This window comes from Aegilops tauschii, chromosome 6 (genome assembly GCF_002575655.3).
Source record: "Aegilops tauschii subsp. strangulata cultivar AL8/78 chromosome 6, Aet v6.0, whole genome shotgun sequence".
NCBI lineage: Eukaryota > Viridiplantae > Streptophyta > Magnoliopsida > Poales > Poaceae > Aegilops > Aegilops tauschii.
The window spans coordinates 37,714,552-37,730,840 of NC_053040.3; positions in this window are offsets into that span (position 1 = coordinate 37,714,552).

The following is a 16,289-nucleotide window of genomic DNA, read 5'->3' on the forward strand; positions in this document are numbered from 1 at the left end:
AGTCATAACATAGGGTGACACAGAACTAGCTCCAATTCATCAATGTAATGTAGGCATGTATTCCGAATATAGTCATACGTGCTTATGGAAAAGAACTTGCATGACATCTTTTGTCCTACCCTCCCGTGGCAGCGGGGTCCTAGCGAAAACTAAGGGATATTAAGGCCTCCTTTTAATAGAGTACCGGACCAAAGCACTAACACATAGTGAATACATGAACTCCTCAAACTACGGTCATCACCGAGAGTGGTCCCGATTATTGTCACTTCGGGGTTGCCGGATCATAACACATAGTAGGTGACTATAGACTTGCAAGATAGGATCAAGAACTCACATATATTCATGAAAACATAATAGGTTCAGATCTGAAATCATGGCACTCGGGCCCTAGTGACAAGCATTAAGCATAGCAAAGTCATAGCAACATCAATCTCAGAACATAGTGGATACTAGGGATCAAACCCTAACAAAACTAACTCGATTACATGACAGATCTCATCCAACCCATCACCGTCCAGCAAGCCTACGATGGAATTACTCATGCACGACGGTGAGCATCATGAAATTGGTGATGGAGGATGGTTGATAATGACGACGGCGGCGGATTCCCCTCTCCGGAGCCCCGAACGGACTCCAGATCAGCCCTCCCGAGAGGTTTTAGGGCTTGGCGGCGGCTCCGTATCGTAAAACGCGATGAATCCTTCTCTCTGATTTTTTTCTCCCCGAACACGAATATATGGAGTTGGAGTTGAGGTCGGTGGAGCAACAGGGGGCCCACTAGGCAGGGGGCATGCCTAGGGGGGCAGGCGCGCCCCCACCCTCGTGGACAGGTGGAGGCCCCCCTGACGTGGATTCTTCTTCCAGTATTTTTAATATTTTCCAAAATAAGTTCCGTGGAGTTTCAGGTCATTCCGAGAACTTTTGTTTCTGCACATAAATAACACCATGGCAATTCTGCTGAAAACAGCGTCAGTCCGGGTTAGTTCCATTCAAATCATGCAAGTTAGAGTCCAAAACAAGGGCAAAAGTGTTTGGAAAAGTAGATACGACGGAGACGTATCAAAGGACACACGTGCTCGAGGTATTGAGGTAGGATCTAGTGCCAATCTGGTACAGAAGCAGAACTTCCAGCCCCACAAGTTCAAGAACAAGGGCAAGTTTGATGGTAAAGCAAAGTTTGATGGGAAGAACAAGGCTATGCAGCACAAGAACTTCAAGAAGAAGAATGACAAGAAGAAAGGTGTCTGTCATGTGTGTGGGGATCCTGACATTGGGCTCCTAGTTGCCCTAATCGCTATGACAAACGTAATCTTGGGAAAGGCGGCAAGACCGCTAATGTTGTCATTGGAGACACTGACATGAAGGATGCTGGGTATGGTATATTTTCCACTATTCTTTCAGTGTGTCATTCTCCTGATTGGTTGATTGACACGGGTGCTAATGTGCATGTATGCGGTGATATTTCCATGTTTTCGTCTTATCATACCGCAGGGACTTCAACAGTGCTGATGGGCAACGGTTCAAGTGCTTCTGTTCGTGGTGTTGGCACGGTCGATCTGAAGTTTACTTCGGGGATGATCATGCAGATAAAGAACATGCATTATGTCCCCGCCGTCAATAAAAATCTTGTTAGCGGATCTCTTCTATGTATAGATGGCTATAAGCTTGTCTTTGAGTCGAATAAATTTGTAATATCCAAGTATGGAACCTTTGTTGGTAAAGGCTATGAGTCAGGAGGCCTGTTTCGTTTATCCTTATCAGATGTTTGCAATAAAGTTGTTAATAATGTTTGCAACAATAGTGAATCAAATGTGTGGCATTCACGTCCTTGTCATGTTAACTTTGGTTGCATGTTGCGACTAGCGAAGTTGAACTTAATCCCTAGTTTTACCACTGTCAAGGGATCTAAGTGTCAAGTGTGTGTGCAAGCTAAGCAACCTCGTAAGTCTCACGTGACTACGGAAACGAGAAATCTTGCACCACTAGAACTCATACATTCAGATCTATTTTGACAAAAGGTGGAAAGAAATATTTCATGACGTTAATTGACGACTCCACTAGATACTGCCGTGTGTATCTTCTGAAATCTAAGGATGAGGCTTTGAATTTTTTCAAGATCTATAAAACTGAAGTGGAAAACCAACTTGATCGGAAAATCAAGAGGCTTAGGTCCGATCGTGGTGGAGAATATTTTTCCAATGAATTTGATGCTTTTTGTGCGGAACATGGTATAATCCATGAGAGGACACCTCCCTATTCACCTCAGTCAAATGGGGTAGCCGAATGAAAGAACCGTACTCTAACTGATTTGGTTAACGCCATGTTAGACACATCGGGTCTCTCCAAGGCATGGTGGGGGGAGGCGATATTGACTGCATGTCATGTCCTAAACCGAGTTCCCACAAAGAATAAAGAGATAACTCCATTCAAGGAATGGGAGAAGAAAAGATTAAAGCTCTCTTATCTACGAACCTGGGGTTGTTTGGCGAAAGTCAATGTGCCAATTCCAAAGAAGCGCAAGCTTGGACCAAAGACCGTGGATTGTGTTTTCCTGGGATATGCTTTTCATAGCATTGGTTATAGATTCTTGGTTGTAAAATCTGAGGTACCTGACATGCATGTGTTGGAAAACGTAGTAATTTCAAAAAAAATCCTACGCACACGCAAGATCATGGTGATGCATAGCAACGAGAGGGGAGAGTGTTGTCCACGTACCCTCGTAGACCGAAAGCGGAAGCGTTATGACAACGCGGTTGATGTAGTCGTACGTCTTCACGATTGACCGATCCTAGTACCGAACGTACGGCACCTCCGCGATCTGCACACGTTCAGCTCGGTGACGTCCCACGAACTCACGATCCAGTAGAGCTTCGAGGGAGAGCTACGTCAGCACGACGGCGTGATGACGGTGATGATGAAGCTACCAGCGCAAGGCTTCGCCTAAGCACTACGATGATATGACCGAGGTGGATTATGGTGGAGGGGGGCACCGCACATGGGTAAGAGATCAATGATCAACTTGTGTGTCTATGGGGTGCCCCCTCCCCCCTATATAAAGGAGTGGAGGAGGGGGAGGAGGCCGGCCTCCTAGGCGCGCCCCAAGGGGAGTACTACTCCCACCGGGAGTAGGATTCCACCCGTTCCATGAGTAGGAGTAGGAGGGAAGGAAGGAGGAGAGAGGGGGAAGGAAAAAAGGGGGGCGCCCCCCCCCCTTCCTTGTCCAATTCGGACTAGAGGGGGAGGGGGCGCGCGGCCTGCCCTGGCCGCCCCTTCCTCTCTCCACCAAGGCCCGTGAGGCCCATTACACTCCCCGGGGGGTTCCGGTAAACCCCCGGTACTCTGGTATTCGTCCAAACTCACTCGGAACTCTTCCGAAGTCCAAACATAGTCATCAAATATATCGACCTTTATGTCTCGACCATTTCGAGACTCCTCGTCATGTCCGTGATCATATCCGGGACTCCGAACTACCTTAGGTACATCAAAACACATAAACTCATATTGCCGATCGTCATCGAACATTAAGCGTGCGGACCCTACGGGTTCGAGAACAATGTAGACATGACCGAGACACGTTTCCGGTCAATAACCAATAGCGGAACCTGGATGCTCATATTGGTTCCTACATATTCTACGAAGATCTTTATCGGTCAAACCGCATAACAACATACGTTGTTCCCTTTGTCAACGGTATGTTACTTGCCCGAGATTCGATCGTCGGTATCTCAATACCTAGTTCAATCTCGTTACCGGCAAGTCTCTTTACTCGTTCTTTAATGCATCCTCCGAAACTAACTCATTAGTTACATTGCTTGCAAGGCTTATAGTGATGTGCATTACCGAGAGGGCCCAGAGATACCTCTCCGACAATCGGAGTGACAAATCCTAATCTTGATCTATGCCAACTCAACAAGTACCATCGGAGACACCTGTAGAGCACCTTTATAATCACCCAGTTACATTGTGACGTTTGGTAGCACACAAAGTGTTCCTCCGGTATTCGGGAGTTGCATAATCTCATAGTCATAGGAACATGTATAAGTCATGAAGAAAGCAATAGCAATATACTAAACGATCAAATGCTAAGCTAACGGAATGGGTCAAGTCAATCACATCATTCTCTAATGATGTGATCCCGTTAATCAAATGACAAGTCATGTCTATGGTTAGGAAATATAACCATCTTTGATTCAACGAGCTAGTCAAGTAGAGGCATACTAGTGACACTCTGTTTGTCTATGTATTCACACATGTACTAAGTTTTCGGTTAATACAATTCTAGCATTAATAATAAACATTTATCATGATATAAGGAAATATAAATAACAACTTTATTATTGCCTCTAGGGCATATTTCCTTCAGTCTCCCACTTGCACTAGAGTCAATAATCTAGATTACACAATAATGATTCTAACACCCATGGAGTCTTGGTGCTGATCATGTTTTGCTCCTGAGAGATGCTTAGTCAACGGGTCTGCAACATTCAGATCTGTATGTACCTTGCAAATCTCTATGTCTCCCTCCTTGACTTGATCACGGATGGAATTGAAGCGTATCTTGATGTGCTTGGTTCTCTTGTGAAATCTAGATTCTTTTGCCAAGGCAATTGCACCAGTATTGTCACAAAAGATTTTCATTGGACCCGATGCACTAGGTATGACACCTAGATCGGATATGAACTCCATCTAGACTCCTTCATTTGCTGCTTCCGAAGCAGCTATGTACTCCGCTTCACATGTAGATCCCGCCACGACGCTTTGCTTAGAACTGCACCAATTGACAGCTCCACCGTTCAATATAAACACGTATCCGGTTTGTGACTTAGAGTCATCCGGATCAGTGTTAAAGCTTGCATCGACGTAACCATTCACGACGAGTTCTTTGTCACCTCCATAAACGAGAAACATATCCTTTGTCCTTTTTAGGTATTTTAGGATATTCTTGACCGCTGTCCAATGATCCACTCCTGGATTACTTTGGTACCTCCCTGCTAAACTTATAGCAAGGCACACATCAGGTCTGGTACACAACATTGCATACATGATAGAGCCTATGGCTGAAGCATAGGGAACACCTTTCATTTTCTCTCTATCTTCTGCAGTGGTCGGGCATTGAGTCTGACTCAACTTCACACCTTGTAACACAGGCAAGAACCCTTTCTTTGCTTGATCCATTTTGAACTTCTTCAAAACTTTATCAAGGTATGTGCTTTGTGAAAGTCCAATTAAGCGTCTTGATCTATCTCTATAGATCTTGATGCCCAATATATAAGCAGCTTCAACGAGGTCTTTCATTGAAAAACTCTTATTCAAGTATCCTTTTATGCTATCCAGAAATTCTATATCATTTCCAATCAACAATATGTCATCCACATATAATATTAGAAATGCTACAGAGCTCCCACTCACTTTCTTGTAAATACAGGCTTCTCCAAAAGTCTGTATAAAACCATATGCTTTGGTCACACTATCAAAACGTTTATTCCAACTCCGAGATGCTTGCACCAGTCCATAAATGGATCGCTGGAGCTTGCACACTTTGTTAGCATCCTTTGGATCGATAAAACCTTCAGGTTGCATCATATACAACTCTTCTTCCAGAAATCCATTCAGGAATGCAGTCTTTACATCCATTTGCCAAATTTCATAATCATAAAATGCAGCAATTGCTAACATGATTCGGACGGACTTAAGCATCGCTACGGGTGAGAAGGTCTCATCGTAGTCAACTCCTTGAACTTGTCGAAAAACCTTTCACAACAAGCACTACTAGGGAAAAACCTATATATACACAGAATCTTACTAGCAGCGCGCTTTAAAATAAGGCACTGCTGCTACGTAGCAGTAGCGCACACACACAAAACTCGCTTCTCAAATAAATGTAGCAGTAGCGCGCTCACTCTAAGACGCACTACTGCTATAATTGCCACGACGCCACTGCGAGGCTAGTTCTAGCAGCAGCGCATTAATATGAAGAGCGCTACTGCTATGGATCATAGCAGCAGCGCATTTCCTCAATAACTGCTACTGCTAAGCTTACTACAAAAATTTAGTCCCACCTGGCTCCGTGAAGAGAGTTTCTACCACCTTAAATATGTTACTTCTCAAACTTTCACAATCTATTTTTACAAATAAGATTGTACACAAAAAGATCATTGATGATCAATGTATTTTTGATGTCTATTTTTACATGCTGACACATACCAGTAGCGCGTTCTTTGTGAAAGGCACTACTGCTAGGTCGTTTAGCAGTAGCGCCTTTCTCTATAGCACACTACTGCTAAGCCATTCCATCTCCCACCCCCCACTCTCCTCTATCCAATCCACTCACACTCACACTCACTTGATCTCCCCCTCAACCCCCCGCGCCGGTCCTCCCCCGTCTCCCCTCCTCCCTCTGTGCCGCCGTCACCTCCTCCTCCTCCTCCTCCTTGCTGGACTCGGTACCGGCCTCCTCCTCCTTCCTCCCTCCACTCGCCGCTGGTCGGCCCCTCCTCGCTCCGCCTTCCTCCTTCGTCCTCCGTCCTCCCTCCACTCGCCACCGGCCGGCCCCTCCTCGCTCCGCCTTCCTCCTCCGTCCTACTCTCTTCTCCCTCCTTGAGTCGCCCCTCCTTCTCCCTCCTCCCTCCTCCATCCACAACCCCTCCTCCCTGCTACATTTTGATTTAGTAGGCTAGTTCATATGCAACATTTTGATTTAGTTGATATGATTTAGTTGATTTAGTAGGCTAGTTGATTTAGTATGCACCATTTTATTGTTATTTTTTTGTACATGGATAGCTAGATGCTTTTGTTTTTCTGTAATAAGTTATTTTTTGGCAAAATGTAGGTGCCAATTTAGTTAAATTTGCCACTTGTTTTTTAATCAATTATCTTAGGCAATAGGGGCCAAATTAGATGAAATGTCTTTGTAGGTGGTACCCTGATTTGGTAGATATTTGTGAAAAGTTTTTTCGGCAATAGGTGCCACCGAAATGCTTTGGTTGGTGGTACCTTGTCATCTAATATGTTAACTAGATCTTAGGATTACAATTGTCCATCAAATTGCTTCTCGCGGAAGAACCAAAAATATCACATGCTACTGTTCTTCTTTCCTGTGAAGTGGATCGTTAATCCTTTGCTCATATTGCTTTAGGAAAATGGCGCCACCACCACCACCACCATGTCGAATGTGCAAGTCAAGGTGTGCCAGCAGCCTTGCAACTGGCAAGCTATTCGGCATCTACTTCCAGCCGAGTTTTCGTCATGTGGCGGTAAGAAATTAGATGAAATGTAACAACTATCTTATTTTTAGTGTTGGCATTACTGCATTGTGTCATTTTGCTTTTTTTACACAGATCGTCCCATGCAATGTGAGGTTGAAATTCAACAAGCTGACAGGAGACACTGTGACATTTGAGGCTCCTGGGGGGGCGTACACTATGGAGGTCGAGAAAGGACGCAGTATGTCACAGATTGGAGGAGATGGATGGGCCCGTTTCCTCGCCCGCATGCGTCTTACTGGTGGTGAGTTGATCAGCTTCTCCTTCAGAGCAGAAAGACCCAAGCTGGCTGTCATTTATATCAACCTGGTGGAAGATGATGAAGATGACGAAGATGATGAAGATAATGAGGACCCACTCGATGAAGATGATGAGAACCCACTTCATGAAGCCATCATAGCTCAAAGAATGAGGCTGAGCGAGGAGGAGGTGTGCAACCTATGGGACATAATTCCGCCACGTGATGACTTTGTCGGGGTACCATTCGTGACCCGCCTGACAAGTACCATGGTCGATCGGCATGAAATGGTATGTTATACTGACTGTAGTAATTTGATGATATATATATATGTGCTTTATTGTTATACTTACAAATGCAAATTATCCGATGATATGCTTAGTGAATCCGATGATATGCTTAGTGTAGAGTCCAATGATATGCTGTGTGGAATCTAGTCAATGATATGCTTGAGTGTAGAGTCTGATCACATGCTTATTAGTGTAGAATCCAAGGAACTATTAATAGTGTAGATAATCCATATATACTTATTAGTAGAATTAATGCTTAATTAGTACAAATGTGTAGTACTGTGTCTTTTGATAGTGTAGAAATCTATACTTAATAGAAATATATTTGCAAGAGTATGTGCGAGGCTATTTATTAATTGATATGTTCTTATTCAGAAATTGCCAAAGAACCTATATGTGAGTTGTGGTATCGAGCATGATGAAGAAGGGCCAGCTGGACTACGCCTTACGGCAAGGGGCTCCGTCACCACCTGTAGTTACCGCATGGACAAAGACGGTCGCACACACTTAAACTCAGTTGGGTGGAAGAGATTCCTCATTGGCAAGAATCTCCGTGTTGGACATGCCATCCTAATTACTATCAGGAACACCCACCGCCCAGGCTTGAGGATGATGATCGTCATTGATATCTGATGACCCACAAGTGTAGGGTATCTATCATAGTCCTTTCGATAAGTATGAGTGTCGAACCCAACGAGGAGCAAAAGGAAATGACAAGCGGTTTTCAGTAAGGTATTCTCTGCAAGCACTGAAATTATCGGTAACAGATAGTTTTGTGATAAGGTAATTTGTAACGGGTAACAAGTAACAAGAGTAAATAAAGTGCAGCAAGATGGCCCAATCCTTTTTGTAGCAAAGGAAAAGCCTGGACAAACTCTTATATGAAGGAAAACGCTCCTGAGGACACATGTGAATTATCGTCAAGCTAGTTTTCATCACGCTCATAAGATTCGCGTTCGGTACTTTGATAATTTGATATGTGGGTGGACCGGTGCTTGGGTGCTGTCCTTACTTGGACTAGCATCCCACTTATGATTAACTCCTATTGCAAGCATCCGCAACTACAAAAGAAGTATTAAGGTAAACCTAACCATAGCATGAAACATATGGATCCAAATCAGCCCCTTACGAAGCAACGCATAAACTAGGGTTTAAGCTTCTGTCACTCTAGCAACCCATCATCTACTTATTACTTCCCAATTCCTTCCCCTAGGCCCAAATAATGGTGAAGTGTCATGTAGTCGACGTTCACATAACACCACTAGAGGAAAGACAACATACATCTCATCAAAATATCGAATGAATACCAGATTCACATGACTACTAATAGCAAGACTTCTCCCATGTCCTCAGGAACAAACGTAACTACTCACAAAGCATATTCATGTTCATAATCAGAGGAGTATTAATATGCATAATGGATCTGAACATATAATCTTCCACCAAGTAAACCAACTAGCATCAACTACAAGGAGTAATCAACACTACTAGCAACCTGCAGGTACCAATCTGAGGTTTGGATACAAACATTGGATACAAGAGATGAACTAGGGTTTGAGAGAAGATGGTGCTGGTGAAGATGTTAATGAAGATTGACCCCCTCCCGATGAGAGGATCGTTGGTGATGACGATGGTGATGACTTCCCCCTCCCGGAGGGAAGTTTCCCCGGCAGAACAGCTCTGCAGGAGCCCTAGATTGGTTCCGCCAAGGTTCCGCCTCGTGGCGGCGGAGTTTCTTCCCGAAAGCTTGCTTATGATTTTTTTCAGGGTAGAAGACACCATATAGCCAAAGATGGGCACCGAAGGCCTGCCAGGGGGCCCACGAGGCAGGGGGCGTGCCTAGCGGGGTAGGGCGCGCCCCCCACCCTCGTGGCCAGGGTGTGGGCCTCCTCTGGTACTTTCTTCGCTGAGTATTTTTTATTAATTCCAAAAATAACTTCCGTGGAGTTTCAGGACTTTTGGAGTTGCGCAGAATAGGTCTCTAATATTTGCTCCTTTTTCAGCCCAGAATTCCAGCTGCCAGCATTCTCCCTCTTCATGTAAACCTTGTAAAATAAGAGAGAATAGGCATAAGTATTGTGACATAACTTGTAATAACAGCCCATAAAGCAATAAATATCGATATAAAAGCATGATGCAAAATGGACGTATCAACTCCCCCAAGCTTAGACCTCGCTTGTCCTCAAGCGGAAGCCGATAACGATAAATATGTCCACATGTTTAGAGATAGAGGTGTCGATAAATAAAATACGGACATGAGGGCATCATGATCATTCTTATAACAGCAACATAGATATATTTTGTCATATGATTTCTTATGCTAAAGTAACAATCTATTCACAATGTCAAGTATGAATCAGAAACTTCATTGAAAACTAACAAACTATAATCTCAGTCATTAAAGCAATTGCAATTTATCATAACATCGGAAAGAGTCAATATAAGAGCTTTTCAGCAAGTCCACATACTCAACTATCATTTAGTCTTTCACAATTGCTAACACTCACGCAATATGGGTATGGAGCTTTAATCGGACACAGAGAAAGATAGGGGCTTATAGTTTCGCCTCCCAACCTTTTACCTCAAGGGTAATGTCAACAATAATAATTCATGCTAACTTACATCCAATTGGGTATATATATCAGGATCTTTCCAACACAATGTGCTTGCCAAAGGATAAAATGTAAAAAGGAAAGGTGAAGGTCACCATGACTCTTGCATAAGGAATAAGACAAAATTAAAAGATAGGCCCTTCGCAGAGGGAAGCAGAGGTTGTCATGCGCTTTCATGGTTGGATGCACGAAATCTTAATGCAAAAGAACATCACTTTATATTGACACTTGTGATATGGACCTTTATTATGCAGTCCATCGCTTTTATTTCTTCCACATCACAAGATCGTATAAAGCTTATTTTCTCCACACTAATAAATCATACATATTTAGAGAGCAATTTTTATTGCATGCACCGATGACAACTTACTTGAAGGATCTTACTCAATCCACAGGTAGGTATGGTGGACTCTCATGGCAAAACAAGTTTAAGGGATATTCGGAAGCACAAGTAGTATCTCTACTTGGTGCAAAGAATTGGCTAGCATGAGGGAGAAAGGCAAGCTCAACATGTTGGATGATCCATGACAATATACTTTATTTCGGATATAAGAAAACATAACCCATTACGTTGTCTTCCTTGTCCAACATCAACTCTTTAGCATGTCATACTTTAATGAGTGCTCACAATCATAAAAGATGTCCAAGATAGTGTATTTATATGTGCAAACCTCTCTTTCTTTATTACTTCCTATTAATTGCAATGATGACCAAAGCTATGTTTGTCAACTCTCAACAACTTTTATTCATCATACTCTTTATATGTGAAGTCATTACTCTCCATAAGACCAATATGATCTCTTTATTTATTTTTATTCTTTCTTTTTCTTTTATTCACTCAAGATCATAACAAGATAATCAAGCCCTTGACTCAACACTAATCTTTATTATATAGCTCACGGCCTCGATTACACAGAGGAATCATAATGCAAAACTCACAACTAGATCATACTAAACTTTATTCTACTAGATCAAGACATTACCAAAAGGATCGAACTAAGAAAAACGGTAAAGATATGAGTGTGATGGTGATACGATACCGGGGCACCTCCCCCAAGCTTGGCAGTTGCCAAGGGGAGTGCCCATACCCATGTGATCAATTTCTTTCTGCTGATGAGGAGGGTGGTGGTGATGATGGGTAGTCGCACATCGAGCGTAGGAGATCCTCCAATTTGCGGATAATGCCTTTGAGTGCGATGATATGATCCTTCAACAAAATATTTTCACCTCTGAGATACTTGTTTTGTATACGAGCTAACTCAATCATCTTGAAAGCTTCAATCTCAGTGGGGGTAAAGAGAGGTGGAAGGATGTCTTCTTCTTCTGCTGCCGGAGCTTGATCCTCCTTGGCCTTCTTGATTCCTTCATCCTTGTTGATCTCCCCGGGTTCTTCTCTCTTCAGCTTTATCTTCATAGCCAAGCATCGTTGCCCTCATTGTTGGAGGCGGGGGGAAACGACATGATGCCTAGCCTTGAAAAATCTGGCAGAAGACAGCTCAAAACGAAAATAGAGGATATTTGCGTGATACGAGAGTCAAAACCTTCGGGAGATTATATAATGATTTTTTACCGACCAAAATAAGTGTCATGCAAGAAAACGGAGTCCGGAGAGCGCACGAGATGCCCACGAGGCATGGGGGCGCGCCCAGGGGGGTAGGGCGCGCCTCCCACCCTCGTGGAAGCCTCGTGTCCTTCCCGGACTACTTCTTATTTAACTATTTTCTTAAATATTCCAAAACAGAGAAAAATTGCCATTAGAACTGTTTTGGAGTCGGTTTACTTACCGTACCACGTACCTATTCCTTTTCGGAGTCTGAAACGTTTTGGAAAGTGTCCCTTATGTATTCCTCCGGGGTTACTGTTTCAATAACATTAGTTTCAACATTTATAGGATTACCTGAGATATAATGTTTGATTCTTTGACCGTTCACCACCTTTGGGTTTGTGCCTTCGAAGTTATTGATTTTTATGGCACCGGAGCGATAGACCTCCTCGATAACATAAGGACCTTCCCATTTAGAGAGAAGTTTTCCTGCAAAAAAATCTTAAATATGAGTTGAATAGTAACACATAATCACGTACATTAAACTCACGCATTTGTATCCTTTTGTCATGCCATCTTTTAACTTTTTCCTTAAACAATTTGGCATTCTCATAGACGTGGGTTCTCCATTCATCAAGAGAGCTAATGTCAAAAAGCCGCTTCTCACCGGCAAGTTTGAAATCATAATTGAGCTCTTTAATAGCCCAATATGCCTTATGTTCTAGTTCGAGAGGTAAGTGACATGCTTTTCCATAAACCATCTTATACGGAGACATACCCATAGGATTTTTATATGCAGTTCTATAGGCCCATAATGCATCATCGAGTTTCTTTGACCAATTCTTTCTAGATCTGTTAACAGTCTTTTCCAAAATTAATTTGAGCTCTCTATTGCTCAATTCTACTTTACCGCTAGACTGTGGGTGATATGGAGATGCAATTCTATGATTAACGTCATACTTAGCAAGCATCTTACGAAAAGCACCATGAATACTTTTTTAATATAAAAAATTGCAGCGGGGTTTTGCCCTACTGTGTACAGTAAAAAAAAGCACCATGAATAAAATGTGAACCACCATCAGTCATTAGATATCTAGGGACTCCAAACCTCGGAAAAATAACTTCTTTAAGCATCTTAATAGAGGTGTTATGATCAACACTACTAGTTGGAATAGCTTCTACCCACTTAGTAACATAATCAACAGCAACTAAAATATGTGTATACCCATTAGAGGAAGGAAACGGTCCCATATAATCAAAGCCCCAAACATCAAATGGTTCAATAACAAGTGAATAATTCATAGGCATTTCTTGACGTCTACTAATATTACCAATTCTTTGACATTCATCACAAGACAAGACAAACTTACGGGCATCTTTGAAGAGCGTAGGCCAATAAAAACCGGATTGCAATACCTTATGTGCAGTTCTATCTCCAGCGTGGTGTCCTCCATAAGCTTCGGAGTGACACTTGCGTAGGATCTGTTCCTGTTCATGCTTAGGTACACAACATCTAATAACACCATCTACTCCTTTATAAAGATGTGGGTCATCCCAGAAGTAATGTCTTAAATCATAGAAAAACGTTTTCTTTTGCTGGTATGTGAAACTAGATGGTATAAATTTAGCAACAATGTAATTAGCATAATCAGCATACCATGGAGCAGTACGAGAAGCATTTATGATAGCTAATTGTTCATCAGGAAAGCTATCATCAATAGGTAGTGGGTCATCAAGAACATTCTCCAACCTAGACAAGTTGTCCGGGCTTCTCAGCTCCCTTTCTATCAATAATATGCAAATCAAATTCTTGTAGCAAGAGAACCCATCTAATAAGTCTAGGTCTAGTATCTTTCTTTTCCATAAGATATTTAATAGCAGCATGATCAGTGTGAATAGTTACTTTAGAATCAATAATATAAGGTCGGAACTTATCACAAGCGTATACAACTGCTAAAAATTCTTTTTCGGTAGTCGCATAATTTCTCTGGGCACTATCTAGAGTTTTACTAGCATATTGAATAACATTTAATTTCTTATCAACTCTTTGTCCTAGAACGGCACCTACAGCATAATCACTAGCATCACACATGATTTCAAAGGGTAAATTCCAATCAGGTGGCTAAACAATAGGTGCAGAAATCAAAGCTTTCTTATGTATTTCAAATGCTTCTACACAATCATCATCAAAGACAAAAGGTATATCTTTTTGTAATAGATTAGTCAGAGGCCGAGAAATTTTTGACAAGTCCTTTAATGAACCTCCTATAAAAACCGGCATGACCAAGAAAACTTCTTATACCTTTGATGTCCTTAGGACACGACATCTTTTCAATAGCATCAACTTTAGCTTTATCAACTTCAATACCTCTTTCAGAAATTTTATGCCCCAAGACAATGCCTTCATTAACCATAAAGTGGCACTTCTCCCAATTCAAGACAAGATTAGTTTCTTCACATCTCTGCAAAACTCGATCAAGGTTGCTCAAGCAATCATCAAAAGAGGATCCATAAACAGAGAAATCATCCATGAAAACCTCACAAATCTTCTCACAAAAGTCAGAGAATATAGCCATCATGCATCTTTGAAAGGTAGAAGGTGCATTACATAAACTAAAAGGCATACGTCTATAAGAAAAAGTACCGAAAGGGCAAGTAAAAGTGGTTTTTTCTTGATCCTCGACTGACACACGTATTTGAGAGAAACCAGAGTAACCATCTAGAAAGCAAAAATGTGTATGTTTGGAAAAACTTTCTAGCATTTGATCAATAAAAGGCAAAGGGTAATGATCTTTTTTAGTAACCTTACTTAATTTGCGGAAATCGATTACCATCCTATAACCTGTAATAATTCTTTGCGGGATCAATTCATCTTTATCATTACGAACGACGGTAATACCTCCCTTCTTAGGGACGCAATGGACAGGACTTACCCACTGACTATCAGCAACGGGATAAATTATAACTGCCTCAAGGAGCTTTAATATTTCATTTCTTACCACTTCTTTCATCTTAGGATTTAGCCGTCGTTGGTGATCAATAACTGGTTTGGCGTCTTTCTCCAAATTTATTTTGTGTTGACATAGAGTGGGACTAATGCCCTTAAGATAATCAAGAGTATATCCAATAGCGGCACGATGCTTCTTCAGAGTTTTCAATAATTTCTCTTTCTCCTTCTCTGAAAGGTTAGCACTAATAATAAAAAGATATATCTTCATTTCATCAAGATAAGCATCTTTAAGAGTATCAGGTAATGGTTTAAGCTCAAACACGGGATCACCCTTGGGGGGAGGAGGATCCCCTAGAATTTCAACAGGCAAGTTTTGTTTCAAAATAGGTCCCTGTTTAAAGAATACTTCATCTATTTCCCTTCTTCCATTCATAAAGATATCATTTTCATGGTCGAGCAAATATTGTTCTAAAGGATCATTAGGAGGCACGGCAATAGAAGCAAGACCAATAATTTCATCTTTACTAGGCAATTCCTCATCACGGGGTTGTCTACGGAATTTAGCAAAATTAAACTCATGGAACATATCCCCTAAACCAATAGTAACAACATCCTTTTCACAGTCTATCCTATCATTAACAGTGTTCAAGAAGGGTCTACCAAATATAATGGGCAAAAGCTATCTTGTGGGGAACCAAGAACAAGAAAATCAGCAGGATATTTAACCTTCCCACACAAGACTTCAACATCTCTAACAGTCCCAATCGGTGATATAGTATCTCTATTGGCAAGCTTAATTGTAACATCAATACCTTCTAACTCAGCGGGCGCAATATCATGCATAATTTCTTCGTATAAAGAATGAGGTATTGCACTAGCACTAGCACCCATATCACATAAGCCATGATAACAATGATATCCTATTTTAACAGAAATAACAGGCATGCCTACAACAGGTCTATGTTTATTTTTAGTATCATGTCTAGCAATTCTAGCAGTTTGATCACAGAAGTAAATAACATGCCCATCGATATTATCAGCCAAGAGATCTTTAACCATAGCAATACTAGGTTCAACCTTAATTTGCTCAGGGGGTTTGGGTGTCTTAATATTACTTTTGTTGACCATAGTTGAAGCTTTAGCATGATCCTTTATTCTAACAGGGAAAGGTGGTTTCTCAATATAAGCAGTAGGAACAACAGGATCATCATAAGTGATAGTCTTTTCTTCAACTTTAATAGGTGCAACTACTTTTACTTCAATGGGAGGATTATATTTAAACCACTTCTCCTTAGGGATATCAACATGAGTAGCAAATGATTCCCAGAAAGAAGCTACTATCTCAGAGTCAAGTCCATATTTAGTGCTAAATTCACGGAAAACATCGGTATCCA